The sequence below is a fragment of the Tyto alba genome, unplaced genomic scaffold (assembly GCF_018691265.1).
Source record: "Tyto alba isolate M040663 unplaced genomic scaffold, T.alba_DEE_v4.0 Super-Scaffold_14, whole genome shotgun sequence".
NCBI classification, from domain to species: Eukaryota; Metazoa; Chordata; class Aves; order Strigiformes; family Tytonidae; genus Tyto; species Tyto alba.
This window is the reverse complement of record NW_024881276.1, coordinates 14,131,018-14,149,312: the sequence shown is the minus strand read 5'-3', so window position 1 is coordinate 14,149,312 and position 18,295 is coordinate 14,131,018. Positions and strand designations below refer to the sequence as shown.

General features: G+C 41.5%; 1 long non-coding RNA gene across 1 annotated transcript; it reads right to left on the bottom strand.

Annotated features, from left to right (window-relative positions):
* Positions 1-8,017: 8,017 nt before the first annotated feature.
* Positions 8,018-17,582, bottom strand: LOC116965675. Its single transcript, XR_004409544.2, has 3 exons — positions 17,429-17,582; positions 17,079-17,276; positions 8,018-8,204 (listed from the first exon to the last, which is right to left on the bottom strand). It is a non-coding gene; the product is annotated as an uncharacterized LOC116965675 (long non-coding RNA).
* Between the last annotated feature and the right edge of the window lie 713 nt (positions 17,583-18,295).

Here is an 18,295-nt window from a genome sequence, read left to right as displayed (position 1 = left end):
CTGGCAACATAGCCCAGAGCAAAAAGATGGAAATATTAAAAGCTCTGCATTTATTTTGCTGCCCAACTCCAGATTTTCCTCTTATTCTGACTAACTGGGTATTTAAAATTACATTTTGAGATTTACATCCCTTTCCATCAGAAGTTTGGGAGAGATAGACCATGCCATTTTCAAGACAGGCTGGACATCAGATCTTTTACTCATTTTAGGACTTCTTTGTTCCCACCTGGGTATTATCTGTGGTAAGAACCTGAGTTATTACATGTGATGAAGTTCATCTGTGTGTATCAAGATTGTAGATTACACAGCATATTTTACCAATATCCTTCGTTAAATATCAAGCAACTGAATTAGAGTTATTGCCAGATTTCTGAATACCCAGTAAGAGTTCCACAATAATCACCAAGTTTATGACCTTCTAGAAGGTATCTAAAAGGTCCCACTTGTCAATTAATATCTATCTATAAAAGTAGTATTAGTAGGGTGTTATTATAAGTAGAAATTTCCAGGTTTTTTGTATATAAATATATATGTGTTAATGTTCCAGTAAAACAAAACAACAACAACAACAAAAAAACACACACACACACAAAAAAATTTCTTACCCTAATGTCATATTTAAAGTAATATATAATGTCATGATTATTTTATATCTCTTTTCTCTTTCCTGGCCGCCTCTGTTCACAGATATTAATACAGAAAAGGATATTTCTTCCTCTAACACTTTCTGTCTGTTTTGTGGATTTTGGAAATATCTCAAGAGTTTGTTACACTTTACTCAAACTTTCCCCTGCAATTTTACATCTTACATAGCAGATAATATGATAGGTCCATGAGGAGAATCTACAAGGTAGATTTCACATGTACAGTAGACTTCACCATAAAACCCCAGTATTTCAAGCAGTTACAATGCCTACCAGTCAGCTACTGACCTTGATTTAACAGTAGCATGTATTATCACTAAAATGTGTGTCTCAGGAGGCATCAGATATACAGCCTAAGCAAACATATTAGTTCCAGACACATATGTCATTTTTGCTCTGGTGTCTTTCACACATGATTTACAGAAAGATTTTGGCAAAGGCCAAAAATGCACATGTGACTTCTAACTCCTAAATTATGCTGAATTCCTTGATGAGCTTTTGTTCACTAAGAACGGGAACTCCTGCACTTTCATCAGTCTGTATGAAGAATTAATTATTTAGTTCCCTGTGATGATTAATTGTTTACCAGAACTCCTGACCTTTTTTTTTTTTTCTCTATTTCTTGATAATTTTTAAAAAGTTGGCTGAAGATGTAATCCTGGTATGTTGAGGGGGTTTCGTTCTGACATAAGAACAAAAGAAGAATCATCCTCGTTACTGTGGAATAAGGTTCACCAAGCGATTGAATAAATGGAAAGAGGCAGGAAATGAAGGTGCTATCAAGTCAATACACATGTACCAAAGAATGAGTGGGCATTACTCACATAGGTATGAATAACGCATTTTGATGTCTGTGCCATTTTGCATTAGCCCAGGATGTTTCACATGCGCTCATGATTATGGAAATAGAAGCAGGTTGTGAGTCAGAGAAAAAGTTGAGTCAGAATGAATATGTGAAGTGAGTAGAAAAGAATGATCACAGCCAATAAGTTTGTCTGTGAAATGTAGTAAGGCAAAACCAGTCAAAGAACTGAAGGAAAAGGGACACCCAAAGGGCAACTGGGTAAAACTGCTGAGATGTGTTGACAGCTAAGACGACAGGTATTTATATTATCTGTAGCAGTTACATCTCCAAGTTACAGAATCTCAAATGACAGCTTATGTAAATCTTTTGGACACTTTTTGTTGACATTATTTCCCTCTACCCTTGTGTTCATTATCTAAGACATGTTTGTACCTTGACTAAATAAGGTAAAATATAAATGCTTCCCCATGACAATGTAGGAAGTCAATAGGAGCACTCTCACAGACTGTGTATATGAAGGAGACATAGATATTTGGCTTCTTGATATCTGATTTATTTCACAAGGCTTGGAAGAGGTAGAATGCTGCAGTTGTAAATGCAGGAGGGGCAACGTGCCGGAGAAACTTTCTGTGGGAAAATGGGACTAGAGCAAATCAAATTTCCTTGTAAGATATTCATAGTTTTCCGGTTTGGCTAGTTCACAGATAGCATGAACCTAGAATATCTAGAGTATTTTTGTGTTGCAGCTTTGATTTACTGAAGGTTGTGTTAAGGGACAGAGAAATGTTAAGATGTCTTACTTCATTTAGTGTCTTGGGTTGGGGTCAATAATTCTGTTAACAAAAAAGTTTGCTTCTCAGCATGAACTTAATGTCTTGAAACAGAAATCTAAATGACCAAGATAATTTACAGTTCTTAAAGTCAGAGAAGATATACTGTGCACACATACTTCTGAGCTTCAATAAATCAGCATGGTAGAACAAAATCACCTTATAATGATCCTATAAAACTCAATCTATAATTTTTTGTGTTACATATATGTAAGTTTGGAATACATTATAAAATTCAGAGCAGTTCAGATGGATCGGTTGAAGATTCTGTCTTGCTGGAAAGGCACAATTTGCAAAGACAGGCAATCTCTTTATTAAGTCAATTTATATCACTGAGAAAACAAGCTTTCAGAGACACAAATACTTGTTCAGGTCTGAAATGGCAGAAGCATTTTGCAAAGCTAAACACAAATAGAGGACAAAACTCCGAGTTTTGACTATTGAACAGTTAGACCTGAAAGAAAAATTTGCAGGCAGCAAAGGAGTGATGGTAGGACATGATCATGGAGACAGGTGGTGATTATCTCCTGTAGGTCAGAAAGTAAAAAAAGTAACCATAAACTGATGAATGTTTAGGTCATCATGACTATTGGTACTTTACAACAGAAGGCACTGGCTTTTTTCTATTTCCATCATGACAAAGGAGAAAATGCCATCAATCTTGAACATAAGCCTAGGTCCAGCCAGGTTTTACTGACCCAGGAAAGATGATGAACTGAATTTTTTATTATTTTTTGAACCTGACCCCTCAAAGTAATATATTTTTCAGCTTACTAGTGAAGTCAGTCTCATCACCCACCTACGCATTATTCCATAGTTATGACAATAGAGAATAAGGTCTTCACCCTGCAGATGAGTATATTTCTAAGCATAAGAATACTCCTGTTGATGTCACTGGATGAATTAGATGTTTATCCTGTGTTGTACTATTGCAAATTTTGAAGACTATGTACAAATCTAGAGCATTTTTTACTTTAGCAAGCTCAGGAAAGTTTAAGAGTTAATTTTAAATAAAACCATATTGTAAGCTAAAAGGGCATGTCTGTCATCAAAATTGTAATCAAAAATTACCTTTCGACATCACAGGCACCCCCTACTTCAACTGAAACTATTTGAAAAGCTTGTTGACAACACCAACAGAAAAACCATGGACCCCACCACCAAGAACTCGCTGTCTGATCTTAAAACGGCTCCTTCCGTTGATTTGCTGAAGTTGAGAATGGTGGTGTGTGGACAAATCCAAAGACACTTCAGTCAAGATACAGAAATTTGAGACTGGAAATCCCTCTGTGATTTCTACCACAGGAAATGCAGCAGCCACTCCAAGCCAGGGAGCCTGGCAGAGGTCTGCTCCACAAGTGTTTTGGGTCTAGCTGCTCTGCACTACTGAACATATACTGCTCCGCACAGTAATCAGTCCCAGCTGGCTCCCGGAAGAGGCTCTCAAGCAGCTCCCCAGCCAAAAACAACAACAATAATCAAACTATATTAAAATTTTTCCAAATGCCAGCCCATGCCTCAGTTTATCGTGTTTGCCATAGCATATGAAGCTCCATATGTTGTTTTTTGTAATGTCAACTTTGAATTTGTCACTTCTTCCTGCACCAAGTCTCTTTTCTTCTGTTTTGGATTTTGTAGTATCAACCACATCTGAGATTTTCTTCGTCTGCTGCCTCACTTCTGAACAGTGCTGTGCAACATGAACCTTTGCCCAACACAATCCAGGGCTTTAACCATCTTCTCTGAGATCCTTGTAAATGTACAATCACTATCACTAGTAAGTCTTACTCTGGACCAGGTACATTCTTTTGAACATTTATACCTATCAGTAGTTTCCTGTCACATGCTTTGATCTCAATGCTAACCAGATTTCTCGTTTGGGAACTTTTTTACCCTTTGGTGTAAACACAATTTGGAGCCCCCAACCCAAATGCAGGATCAGCTTATCAGCTGCAAATCAGTCATTCCTGGAATTAATAAAAACGCCAAATACACCAGGACCACCTATCATCAGAAACAATGCTACTTTTCCATATTCTGATATCCCTTCTGGTCTGTTTCTCCCTTCAGATTGCTTTCTTTTCTTTTTTTCTGATCCCAAGTATTCTTCAGAGAGTCTAGGCAACCAGAATTTTACTTCACCCATTTGTTTTTCTAATAGCACAGCCACCTGTGGTATGAGAACTAAGCTGAGACCATATGACTTTTCTAAGAGCATCTTCAATGTAACTCATCCAAAAACTTGCTCTAAAAAAGGTGTTTTCAGCCTCTTCATAAGTTTGGTGGATTTTTTTTTCTCTTGGTCTTACAAAATCTAGTCATGAAGTTATCTTTTCAAACTTATGTGAGATTTTGTCATAGTCTAAAATCCAGGAGGGAAGAAACCATTAAGCAGGAAATTGAGTTTTTATTTTTCATCAAAAAAGCAAAACTCTGTAATGTTTTTGTGTATTATTTTCAAGCAAAATGCGAAGTCTAAAATGAAATTTAACTGAAGAAGCTCCCAAAATTGTTTAGAAGTGGGATGCTCCTTTGTCATCAGTATCACTAGTCTTCGTGAGACTATCAGCTAATTCTGCATATGGTATGTTGTAAATAAAGTATCACACAAATGCTTTTCTTCCTGTAGCAGAACCAAGTGATTAATGCAACTCTGCTGTGCTCTTCGCCCTTCATTTTAATGAGTCACACAGGCTGGATAATGGTGGCCTCGCATCCTTTTCATTTAGGGTTTATTTGAATACTTGTTAATTTTTCAGGGCCACTATAATCAGGATGTTACGTATTAAAGGAGGCGTTCAAGATTACAGCTTTTGACACTCTCCCATCTTAAAAATAAATTTAGCAATTATGATAAGATGAAATCATCTCCTGTTTTTCTGAGAAACAGGGAAAAGCTTTGTTTTTTTTAAAAAAAAATAAAGAATAACTGGTTTCAGACTTACTCCGTTAGGAGTTTTGGGAGTGAGCAACCAACAGAAGGATTCCTTATTCAAATGCTAATCTTCTCAGCCCATGAGACCAATGGAAATCTCTGGATCTCTGTCCCAGGCAAGGAGGAGAATGCACCAGCAAGCAGGCAACCACTATTGTACCCTGAGAGCCATGCCAGCTCCCCCAGCCTTTCCAAACCTACAATGGTGAGCTGACACATACAACAGCACGTGTCATCCTGTCTGTAGCCATGCATTTGCAAGGCTCAACTCCCCTCAGTCTTGACTCACACAGGTACTTGACTGGACTCGGTACAAAAGCTGATAAAGACATTTGACACTTCACAGTCCTAGAAAAAAAAGGAAACAGAAAACAAAAACTAATCAGCCGCACCAGCAATTATGCACTTCTTCAAATCCTATCAACTGCTAAGATGTGGTGGTAGCCTGGGGCATAGCAGGGGGCCAACAGCATCTGCAGTCTTCATCCCAACCCTTTGCTGAAATTCAGACCCTGGGAGCAATCAGAGCATCGAGCATCATTCACTGTTTTCTTTTGTACTTAATTAATACCCGACACCCTTCGAGCACAGATCTAACCACTTATGACAAGGAGAATATACCTGCTCCTATAGAGGTCCTCCTCCCACTTCATGTCAGTAGTGAAAACCAGATGAAACAAAGTCTTTCTGTGACTTTTGTTTCCATGGTGCACAGCCCTGAGTGCTTCTAGAGCACAATCTCCTTGACTGTGCAATGTGAATCATACAGCATGTCTATCTCTTCAAAAGGGCCTTCGTAAGATGTACTTATCTGAACTGCAGATATCTAATGTTCAAATCTCACTCAAGCTGTCCTCTCCTTACCCTATTCACTGTTTCCACATGGCCCTCCATTGCAAAATTAGGCTGCTTAGTTGGCCAGATCAGTGGCAGTCAGTCATAGCATAGCCATCAACAGGCAAACTTAACAAGTTATCCAAATATACTACAAGCAGAACACTGGTAGAAATTTTAAACAGTTTTTTTTAGCTACAAATATTTGAGATAATCAGATGTCAGAGGTCTTACTAGTGAGGAAACTCTTTATAAGATGAGACAGAATTTTACTTCCTGCAGTATTTCTCCACTGAGAAAGAAACGTTTGCTTTTCCACGTCTGCTGAAATGTTAGTTTATACCACTGCATAATATGTTTCTGAAATCAATTGCTATTAATTGTTCACTGAGAGAAATGTAGAATCAATATTTGTAAAGAGGGTGCACAGACTTGTAAAAAGACCATTATCTTGTTTTCTCTGTCTCATCTGTCCAATTTGGAAAGAGGCTTGGGCCATGGACTGACTATGTGGTTTGAACAGTTCTCAGAGCTATGTTCTTCAGTACATAGGTGAGGAGATTTTGGCAAACGTTTTATCTAGCTGCAGGGGTGGTCAACACAGATACACAGTAACAGAAACATCAATGGGGTGATTCAGTTTAGTCCAGGAATTTTGAGAAACAAGAAAACAAAAACCTAAAGATATGCCTAGAAAAACTGCAAAGAGTCCATAGCAGAAGTCTGCATGAGCTGCTCAATAGAAAGTCCCTACCCTGCCTATTTATGGCTTCCTTTTATCCCAAATTCTGACTTCCAGCTAAAATGTGAAACTGCTAAAATCCACCAGGAGACAGGCATGGGTGGTTTTAATTAATGCTATCAGAAATACATGCACACATATACAAAAAAAAAAAAAAAAAGAGAGAGAGAATATGTCTACATGCTGTAATAAAACATAAAAGACAGATTTAGCCCAATTTAACATAAGCAGAGCTATCTTTGCTAGTGTAGGTTGCCCCTGTGTTAGACTAGAGGTCTGCTTGAGCTAACCAGCCTTGTGGAGAGTAGAGGTCTTTTAATATGGACAGAGTATGTTTTGGCATGAGCTGTCATATCCATGTGATGCTGTGCTGCACGATTTGGGTGTAGCTGTTCAGTGTGACCCAAGTTTCTCAACTTGACCCTCAGTCATGCAGTGAGGACGTGCTGCAACCCACCCGATCCTCCATTTCCCAAAGCAGAGACATGTGCACTGAGCAGAGCTCTCTCAGACCACCACAGTGTCACTGGGATCCAGGTACTCCAGCATGTTTTTGCTTTAACTCCTGTCCTTACCACCAGGATCCTTCAGGTGATTAAATAACATGTTGTATTTGGGACCAGAACCTCCAGAAAGGACTGACCCGTAGGAAAAACTGTGACTGCAAGGACAAGATGCACTTTACATCTCCCCATACACACACATAAATTAGCCAAAGTGCCTCTGAAACTACTGTACAGAGCTTTGCATTTTCTAATAACTTATTATGGATTTTATCATTTAGAAACAGAAATCCCATTTCATAAATAAATCTCTCACAAAGCACATTCCTTAGTAATACTTCACACTACCAAAATCCCCTTCTCTGCTTTTGGATCATGGTTTTGCCTTCCTGTCCAAGTGTAGCTACTCCTGCCTGCTGGAGATGGTGGACAAATTGCTACATCTGACAATCTTAGAAGTAATTCAACCTTGCAATTAACTGCCTTCAGAGCTAATGGAGAAGAGGCAATATCAATTTTCACAGATCACTTTCAGCAGACTCATCACAGTCTGGATTGTGTTTACATGACTCCCTGTGTCTACTACTATTCCAGAGGAGTGTTTCTCTGTTACTGCCCTTCTCTAATTCTTGTAGTCTACCTGCATAGGAAGAAGAGAACAGATCAAGCACAGAACATATGTGTCTTTTCTTTAATTTACACAGAAATAAATGTGCAGAGATTTCACAGAGAGTTGGAGGAAGTGTCAAGTTCTCCTTTTTCCTAGACAACAGCATGGGAGGAGCAGCGTGAGGTGATTCCGATGTTCACAAGTGAACCATGCCAGGAAGATGGGGGTAGCACAGGGCTGCCCTGCCAACTGAGGGACACTGCAGAGAGACAGAGTGATCATGCATCCAGATCCCTGCTTCCTATAAAAGAGAGAACAAAAAAGATTACATGACCAAGGCAAGAAAGGACATGGAATCTCAGGACAGGGGAGGCTGGAAACTTATTACTTTTGTCACTAGGAGGAAGGCTTCATTCCCATATCCACTTGCAACAGAAGAGAAACAAGTTCTGCTGGGGGGAGGCTCTGGGATGGACATCTCTTTCTTCAGATTAGGACCAACACTATTAGAATAATATTTCAAGTGTTAGTGACCAGTGACCCCCATCTGTATGAAGGAGAAGCACCCCTTTGCCAGCCAGACCTATCACCCCAGCAGATTTGGTGCTGGAGCAGTTTTGCCTGAAGCCCAGATTCATGATACTGTAGAGAGATTTCCAAGGCCCAGGCAGATGCTTGACTCCTCCTCTTTGTGAATCATCCACATGGGTCCCAGTGATACAGACACAGAAAACCCTGAGCAGATTAAATGTGACCATAAAGCCTCAGGAGGAAGAGTGAGGAGATTAGGGGCCCAAGCGGTGTCCTTGATAATCCTTACAGTCACAGGGGAGTCACTGAAAGAAGAAGACACAACTGGCAGACCAGTATCTGGCTGTACATCTGGGATGACTAGCAAGGAATCAGCTTCCCTCATCATTTTGTCTTGTCTGACTATGAGTAAGGACTGCTGAGAAGGTAGCGGACCCACTGGACCAAGAGAGAGAGAAGAATTTTGTGGCCATGTTTGTTGAACTGCTGAAACTAGATTCTTTAAACTAGATTCACCGGGGAACTGGGGCTGAAGTCCAAAGATGAAAGAGAAGCTGCAAACAGAGGAAATATGCAAGGGAGAAGGCCTCCAGAGGGACTTTTGCATTCCTGCTCAAAGGGGAAGTTCATTCAGAAGCTTTTTTCTGCTGCTTATAAAGAGTTCATGTGCAAAGCCTGGACAACAGAAGGGCCCACAAGTCCAGGCACAGTGGTAGGGCTACAATAGAATGGGAATGGTGGTGACATGGTGGGACCCACAATTGGAGCACAGTTCTGGATGAGTACAGGCTGATCAGGAAAGACAGGCAGGGAAGAAGAGGGGAAACAGTCATGCTCTGTGCTAAGGAGCTCTTTCACTATGTAGATCTCCAGTATGAAACTGGAAGTGAGCTTCTAGCTCAGTACCACACAGAGAGTAAAGCACAAGGAAGGAACAGTTGGGATGCTGAAGTGGGATCTGTTGCCATTTCCTTTAGAAACCAGACAGCTGTCCTGGGCTCCCTTCTCCTTCACAGCAGCTCCCCGGGGGTTCATGCTTGGCGATCCCTGAATAAGGCCCCATTTTCTCCCTCAAAGCCTGAAGTCCCAACTCTGCTCCTTACCTTCCAGCCTTCCTCTGGACCCCAACCTCCAGCATCTCACGGCTGTTGCAGGAGGAGCTGCCCTGGGTGACTAATGCTGCCACCAGCTCGTCCCTTATTGTGAGAAGCCACTCAGGCTGGCATAGAGAAGGCTAAGGGAGGCTGTAATGACAGCCTACTTGGAGGTTAATTATGGAGATGATGACCAAGCCCCTGCTAGTATTGTGAGACAGATAATATGACCAAGGGCAATAGGCACAATTTGCTGGTCAGAACAATCAAGTTGGGTATTAGGAAAAAAAAATATAGATATTGAAGTACTGGGTCAGGCTGTCCAAAGAGGTGGTGATATCTCTGGACTTCTGGACTAAGTTGGACAAAACCATAACAAAGCTGATCTGGCTCTAGAAGCAGTTCTGCTCTGAGCAGGAGGCTGGGCTAGATGGCCGCAGAGGCTTCTTTCCATCCACCGTTTCTGTGCCTGTGCAATTTCTTTCTCCTTAGTTGTTTTCCTGTCTGGGAAGCTAAGCTGCTAGGTCAAGATCTAGCCTTTAGTGTGCCTGAGAGAGATTTTGCCAAAAAGTCACTGGGCCAGATCTGTCAGTGGAGGACAGGTTGTCATTGTCAGTATTCTTGGGGAAAAGGGAAGAGTAATGATGCCTTTATTTTTCTATCAAAGTGTCCACCTGCCTAGAATTAACTGGCATGTTATGCATTTGTACAGACAGTGAGAATTGTGCTTTAGGAATCAGCAAATAGACTGTTCAGCACCTGGTTGACAACCCTAACTCCATATGGCTTTCTCAGGGCCATTGATTCTTGGGCTTCAGCTACAGGTTAAATGTTTCTCTGTTGGGGTGTCTGGGTGGGTTGATCAACAAGGCCAACTGCAATGTCCTGCGCAGGGGTTGGGGCAATCCCCAATATCAGTACAGACTGGGGGATGAATGGATTGAGATCATCCCCATGGAGAAGGACTTGGGGATACTGATAGATGAAAAATCAGACATGAGCTGGTAGTGTGCGATTGTAGCCCAGAAAGCCAACCATATCCTGGGCTGCATCAAGCGAAGGGTGGCCAGGAGGTCAAAGGAGGTGATTCTCCCCCTCTGCTCCAGTCTTGTGAGACCTCACCTGGAATACTGCATTCAGCTCTGGGGCCCTCAGTACAAGAAGGACATTGGCTTGTTAGAGCGGTACAGACGAGGGCCATGAAAATGGTCAGAGGGCTGGAACGCATCTCTTACGAGGAAAAGATGAGAGAGTTGGGATTGTTCAGCCTGGAGAAGAGAAAGCTCCAGGAAAAGATTATTGCAACCTTTAAATATATAAAGGTGGGTTTATAAGAAAGACAGAGAAAGATGTTTTAACAAAATCTGTAGTGATAGGACAAGGGGCAATGGTTTTAAACTGAAAGAGGGTCAGTTTAAATAGGACATAAGGAATAAATTTTTTTACAGTGAGGGTGGTGAGGCACTGGAACAAGTTGCCCAGTGAAGATGTGTCTGCCCCCTCCCTGGAAGTGTTCAAGGCCAGGCTGGACGGGGCTTTGAGCAACCTGGTCTAGTGGAAGGTGTCCCTGCCCGTGGCAGGGGGTTGGACTAGATGATCTGTAAAGGTCCCTTCCAACCCAAACCGTTCTATGATTCTGACCCTATGATTTTACAAATGAGATCACAACCTCTTAATAAGGGAGCTATGTTTTTCAGTTGAACATTTTCACAGCATAGGAATAAACAAAATGTAAATAAAGAAAGCATTTACACTTTCTGCTTAAAGCAAGAAAAAAAAATATTTCCAGCTACCATGATAGAAATAAGAATCTTGAGCCAATAAAATGGGGATTTCTGTCATGGAAAAAACATCTTTTTTTCTTTCAAAATAAATTGAGCTCTAAAGCCAGCAGTTATAACAAAACATTCCCTCCTTCAAAAAATTACTTTGTATGAATTCCAAATTTTCATCTCAATAGACACCAGTTTAAACCTCTTTTTTGTAGAAAAACAAAGTGTATTTTGAAGTGATAATTTTTTCACTACAAAGACTTTTTTCTCCAAAAATAACACCAAACAACAATCCACTGAAATCTGTATCAGTTTAAGAAATACATTTCACTAGCACACTCTTCTCTCTAGACAGCTGTTCAACAAATGTTTTTGAACCGCTCTCATGGAATCTAGATGGGGAGCTATGAGGAATTATGTCTCATCTTTATGTTACAATCAGGACAGATTAACTATTAGAAAGCTTTAGCTAAAATATGTATATTATCTCCATCAGGAGACAGAAGTTGAGGTATCCTACTCTCGCTGTTTTATGTTGTCACTAAAACAACATAAAGGTGGCCAAATTCAACTAGTAGAGATAGACCTCGTGAAATATGATAAAACTAATGCACAGAGCTCTTCTTTCTTTCCCAAATGTACTCAGAAGCTACCCCCTAATCTTTTAAAATATATAAATATATGGCTATTAAATGCAGAGATAACCAGTTGCAAGAATAAAGCTTAATTTTTAATGCTCATCTTCCCCTTTTGTGTCAATATGGGAGAGTAAGAGTGGAATGCACTTCTCCTCAAGGAGAGGGGCCTTTTTAAATAGATTTCACTAATACTTTTACAGGGCTATAATTAAAAGATATTTTAAAATAATACGCAGTTTGCACCTTCTGTACAACACTCTAAGATCAAAATGGAACATAAGCAGAAAAATTTACCATAGTCCTTTCCACCTCAGTGAAAGATGTCTGTCTCTCTCTTTTATTTCCCATTCATTACCATTTCAGCAGTGTGGCTTTATGGGATAATCAAAAGAAAACATCCCGGAAATTTCTGACATAACTTCACTTCTTTTTTTTTCCCCTCCATCTCAAACAAGGGCCAGATGCACACTCTGAGACTGCGTCATAGTGAGGGGGCTTTTGGTTATTTAATTACAGTTTTTAATTACTGTGAGAAAGCTTAACTGATCCTAAATAGTGGTAGCAGTTGACAAATTACAAGAGCACTCCATGCCCACAGAAAAGCTAATGCTGCAAGGAAAGCACAGGCAATCAACACTAGTTTGTAATCAGTTACATTTCAAAGAAATAGCTTTTCCAAGTGTCTTTGTGCATGGGGGATTACTATCATCTTTGAAGTTTAAATCATTTTTAAAATCTGGCTAGGGGCAAATTAGATAAGAAGGTGGCTGTACAATTAAACTAATATTTTGTAAAGCTCATATGGTTATAAGATCTAAATACTTATCCTGCAAAAATGCTGCCAACACCTTAAAGAGGTGTACCAACTTATTTTTTACCTATAAACTTTGTCACTGACAGATTTGGTAGGTGCATGATTCAGTGCTTAGCACTGGTAACATGATTCATCCAGGTTTCTGAAGAGCTGTCCAAGATGAAGGCTCCAGTGAAGACTCCAGCACGGTGAATCGACTTCCACAGGATTTGGCCACACTCACAGTACAGCTTGGGAGCCTTGCTGAGCCAAGGCTTGGTGCTGTTTTCCAGCTCAACCCACTGAAACAGGGACCAAAACCATGTGCTTGAGGTGGTGACAGACCCATCGAGTCCCACACATGATCACAAGGCTCATTTCTGTACTCCCCTTCACACCCACCAGCCGGGGCCTCTGAGTGGCTGTGCCCGGTGCCTGGCTTCCCTGGGCAGGGGGCTGCCCGGCAGCCGGGGGCAGGCACGGCGCAGGGACAGACACTCTGACAACAGCCTCTCCCACGGCACACGGTTTCCCTGTGCCATCTTTGTCACATTGGCTGGCATGCTCACCACACACCTTCATCACCTGGTTAAGTGCCTGACCCCATCACTGAGCCCGGTGCAGGATTCCTGCACAGGACTTTGCTAACTCGGGAGGTCTGCTGTGATGGACTGTCAGATCCTGTCTCTGCATCTCCTTTTAGAATATGTGGGTTTGGACTGTCAGTCACTCTCGTTGACAAAGAAATCAATTCTCTCCACTGAGACAAGTGGTTTTGTAAAATGCATTCTGAATCATATCAACCAGATGCTTTTATAAAGCTGCATTTGTGACCAAGACTTCATAAAAGAAAGGGAGTTGCAAACTAAAATACATCTTAATTGTCAAACCTCTTGAAAAGTATGGAGTCTTGAAAAGTATGGAGCAATAGTAGGCAACAGAAAAGGGGGTGTTATTTCAGCCTGTGTATATGAACCTTCATTTCAGTGAAAAATTCCAACAAAAGCAGTCTCATTTTTTAGGGTAAAAAAAAAAATAAAAAATCTTATCTGTGTTTGCAAGAAGAAGGAGCCAAAGCTTAACGCAGACTCCTTTCACAAAACCTTTGGGAGCTGAGCACCTTTTGTTTGAGCAGTAAGCGTTCAAAGTGATTCACTGTGATTCACTCCAAGAGAAGTTAGATACCCATGTTCTTTTGAAAACCCTATTACGTGATAGTTTGCCTCTTTGGATGCCTGAATATTTTTAGAAGTCTGCCCTGGTTTGATTGTCATGTAAACATAGTTAACGTGAGGTACCATCGCCGTTTTTAGACCTGGAAATGGAGATGCACAGAAGTTGAATCATTTACCCAAAGGAGCATACAGACACAGTCCCACTAGGTTAGAGCAAAGATCCACTTATCCCAGGAGACTGTCCTGAATGGTGTCAGAAATGGAGACTTGGGACAAGGCTGTAAGTAACGTGTCGTGAGTTGTATTTCCCCTGTTTTGCCTTCACAGCTCCTAGAAACTGTTAGCATAGGGAATTTTTGACAGTTGCATCCAGCAGACCATGTTCAACAGCCATCAACAGAGAAGTGAGCAACTGGCTGAGAATGGATCAGATCCAGGTTTTTATCCACTGCCTTTTAGGCTGGATCCTTGTAAAGGATGTCTGAAGCCTGGAATCAAGTTCACGTTAAGATTGAAATCTCCTGAAGTTGAAAGAATGAAACAATTTTCCCCTGAGAAGCTGGAGGCAGAAGTCAACCTGGCTTCAGAGACACAATTCACATGGACTCTCGCAGAATTTAAATTTTCAATCTGGAACCTGGATCTACCAAGGTGAACAGAAGTGTTACAAAACCCCACAGAGACAGCTGTGCAGTTAAGTTTGATATCTATGAGACAGAACAGTGTGACTCATTTATCACCATCATTACATTCAATACACACTGTAAAAGGAATCACTGAGAGTTTTCAAGAACACTTCAAGGTTTGCTTTGCTGCAATATCTGTTGCAGAGGACTGCATTTTCCATTGTAATGAATTGCTTTAGAAGGAATCCCAAGAAGGTTAAAATTTCTTACGCTACTGTGGCATCATAATTTTAATAAATATTTTCCTTGTTGGTTACAAATTTCCCTAGTACTCTTTGCAACCAAAGCAAAGAAGGAGTCACTGCAAGCCATGTCAACTAACAACTGAAAGAATCAATTAATTCACTTGCCAGGCATCACTCACTCATCAGGTTGGCTTTTATTTATCTGAAAAACTGTATTTTACTTGCCTGCTAAAAAGTAAAAGCACACCTCTGAGAAATTAGCTGTATTAGATCTCGTGGGATGTTTGTGGTGGAGGGAGGGGCAGATTCTGCAGATCATTCCAAGAAAACCAATGACTTCCCTTAAACAAAAAGTCAGAAAAACAAAGAGGAAAAAACAGAGGACAGATGGGAATGACACTGCAGCAGCACAGCTCCTTGGAAGCTGGACAAGGTTACAGGAGCATCTCTGGTTTAGCAAGTCAGTGCTGCAAAGTGCTAAGTGTCTCCACTCCTGCTGGAGTTAATTACCACATGAAATCCTGAAGGAAGAGAAATATTTCTAAACTAAAAACTCTTTTACTCAGCTCTTTCTTTTTGCTGAAGCAAAAAATCACTGAGTTCAAAATCAGTGAAGAGCTGATCCAACAGCTTATGCAAGTGAGTTTCTTGCCAAAAGAAGGAGTGATGGAACAAATTAATATTTTAAGGAAAAATGGGAATACAGTGGTAACATCTAAAATGATTTAATGATGTGTCTGAGCTCATTAAAACTATGATATTTTTTACTAGACTAGAGAACCGAAACATGTACTTATATTTCAAAACAAAAAGCAAACCCTAAATATTATCTTGGTAATAATTAAACAGTTACAATCATTTCAAAAGAAACAAACAAAAAAAAAGTTTACTTTTTTATATGTATAATTATATATATATAGTGGAGACCAGCGACAAGTGGCGTTTCTCAGGGGTCACTATTGGGACCAGTACTGTTCAACATCTTTGTTGGGGACAGGGACAGTGGGACTGAGAGCACCCTCAGCAAGTTTGCCAACGACACCCAGCTGTGTGGTGTGATCGACACGCTGGAGGGCAGGGATGCCATCCAGAGGGACCTGGACAGGCTCAAGATGTGGGCCCGGGCAAACCTCAGGAAGTTCAATAAGGCCAAGTGCAAGGTCCTGCACGTGGGTCAGGGCAATCCCAATCACAAATACAGGCTGGACGATGAGTGGGTTGACAGCAACCCTGCTGAGAAGGACTTGGGGGTATTGGTTGATTGGGGCTCAACATGACCCAGCAATGTGTGTTTGCATCCCAGAAATCCAGCCATATCCTGGGCTGCATCAAAAGAAGTGTGACCAGCAGGTCAAAGGAGGGGATTCTCCCCCCTCTACTCCACTCTCATGAGACCCCACCTGCAGTGTTGTGTCCAGCGCTGGGGTCCCAACATAAGAAGGACACAGACCTGCTCATGCAGGTCCAGAGGAAGGCCATGAAGATGATCAGGGGCTGGAGCACCTCCCCATATGAGGACAGGCTGAGGGAATTGGGCTCATTCAGCCGGGAGAAGGCTGCAGGGAGACCTTACAGCAGCCTTCCAGTACTTAAAGGGGGCTACAGGAAACCTGGAGAGGGGCTCTTTATCAGGGAGTGGAGTGATAGGACAAGGAGTGTTGGTTTTAAACTGAAAGAGGGAACATTTTAAACTGAAAGAGGGGACATTTAGATTAGATATTAGGAAGAAATTCTCTCCTGTGAGGGTGGTGAGGCACTGGCACAGGTTTCCCAGAGAAGCTGTGGCTGCCCCCTGGAAGTGTTCAAGGCCAGGCTGGACGGGGCTTTGAGCAACCTGGTCTAGTGGGAGGTGTCCCTGCCCGTGGCGGGGGGGTTGGAACTAGATGATCTTTAAGGTCCTTTCCAACCCAAACCATTCTATGATTCCATGATTCTATGATACAGCTCAATTCAGTATCATGTGGAGATGCCCAGACTAGCCCTTAACACTGGATGTTGAAGAAGGGTATTACCAAGCGATCAAGGAGACTAACACTGCAAACAGAACCTGCTACTGCTTTGGAAGGGTAGTGAACCAAGTCAGGGTCAGGTTCTCTGTAGAGAACCTCACCAACTACCTCCCTGTGCAGCTGATCTACCTCATTTTCCCAGGCATAATCCCTGGCAAATAGCTTACATCTAGCCACAAATTTTTGCTAGCATCCAACTTCAAGATATTTGAAAAACAGAGAAATGTGATTTAGGTAGATTTGATTTCTACAATAATGAGAAAAACAATTTATCTAGATGTACAGGACTTACCTTATTCACTCTGACCAGAAGCCACTCTAAGCTTGTTCACTGTCTCCAAAGCAAAAGTATGTATTTCCTTTTGAAAATGTTGTAGAAATACTGCTTAGTCATATCTCCAGCTTTCTCCTTTTCTCACTTTTCACAGTCAACCTCATTCATAACTGGCAATACTAGTTTCTCCTTTGGAGGTGGCAGTTAGTGTAATTGCTGGAAAAAATAAAAACAGTACTGAAAGAATGGCCTGAGGAGGCAACAACGTTGAAAGTCATAGACATGACAGAAAGGTAGGCAGGTCATGCTTTTAGGAGGAAAGTCAAAAAACAGTGGGTTTTCATGAATTGTGGAAAAAAACTACATACCTACCAGCCGAGGGCATGTTGTATGGTAGGGAGTAATCAATAATAACGTGTCAGATGTGTTTGTCCTCCAAGTCGTATTTCCTTTTGTGCACTTTCCTTCTGTTTGTAGCAGTGTGCAGACTGCTACGGGCTACTTGAATGTTTTCTGCTTGTGTCTTTTTATTTCCAGAGATCATTTCAGCAGAGGCATTTCCACTCTCAGCAAAAGCAAACTGTTCCTGTTTGTATCAGGCAAACCAGATGGAGAAAACAAATCATTAATTTATGACTCAGAAGATACATTTTTATGACAGGACTTTGTAACACCCAGCACTTCTTTTTTAATTTAATTTTTCATGACATTTACGAGCAGATAGGAAACTAAAATTGGAAACAGGAGATTCCTCATAGTGGCAGCGTGCTGTCCTCAATCCTCAGGCTGCAATTACAGATCCTCTTCTGCCAGTAGCAGCCCCAGGTAATGCTGTTCCTGCTCCCCCATACTCTCAGCACCCTGACACTGGTGGTAAGGAGAGGCAAGGATCGGCATGTGGGCATCTGGGGACAGCAGCACTTTTCCTCAGCTGAGCAGCAGCAGAGCTGCAAACTTGGCCACAGCCTTGACCAGCAGGGATCAGTCTAGTCCAGAAATCCCACCTCTTCTTTGGGTCAGGATGGGATCCATCAGCAGGTGACCTTCCCTTCCCCATGCTCCTCTGCCAGCTTTGATGGAGGAGAGGCACTAGTTTTATTAGCTTGATGAAAGCATGCCTCACTGTCTCCAGTGTTTGGCAACGCTTGGGAAAGGAGCCAGGATTTTCACCCTCCGGTGCACTGGCAGTGTTTAGTGCTTCACACGGATACATCTGCAGTGTCCTGCACACGCGT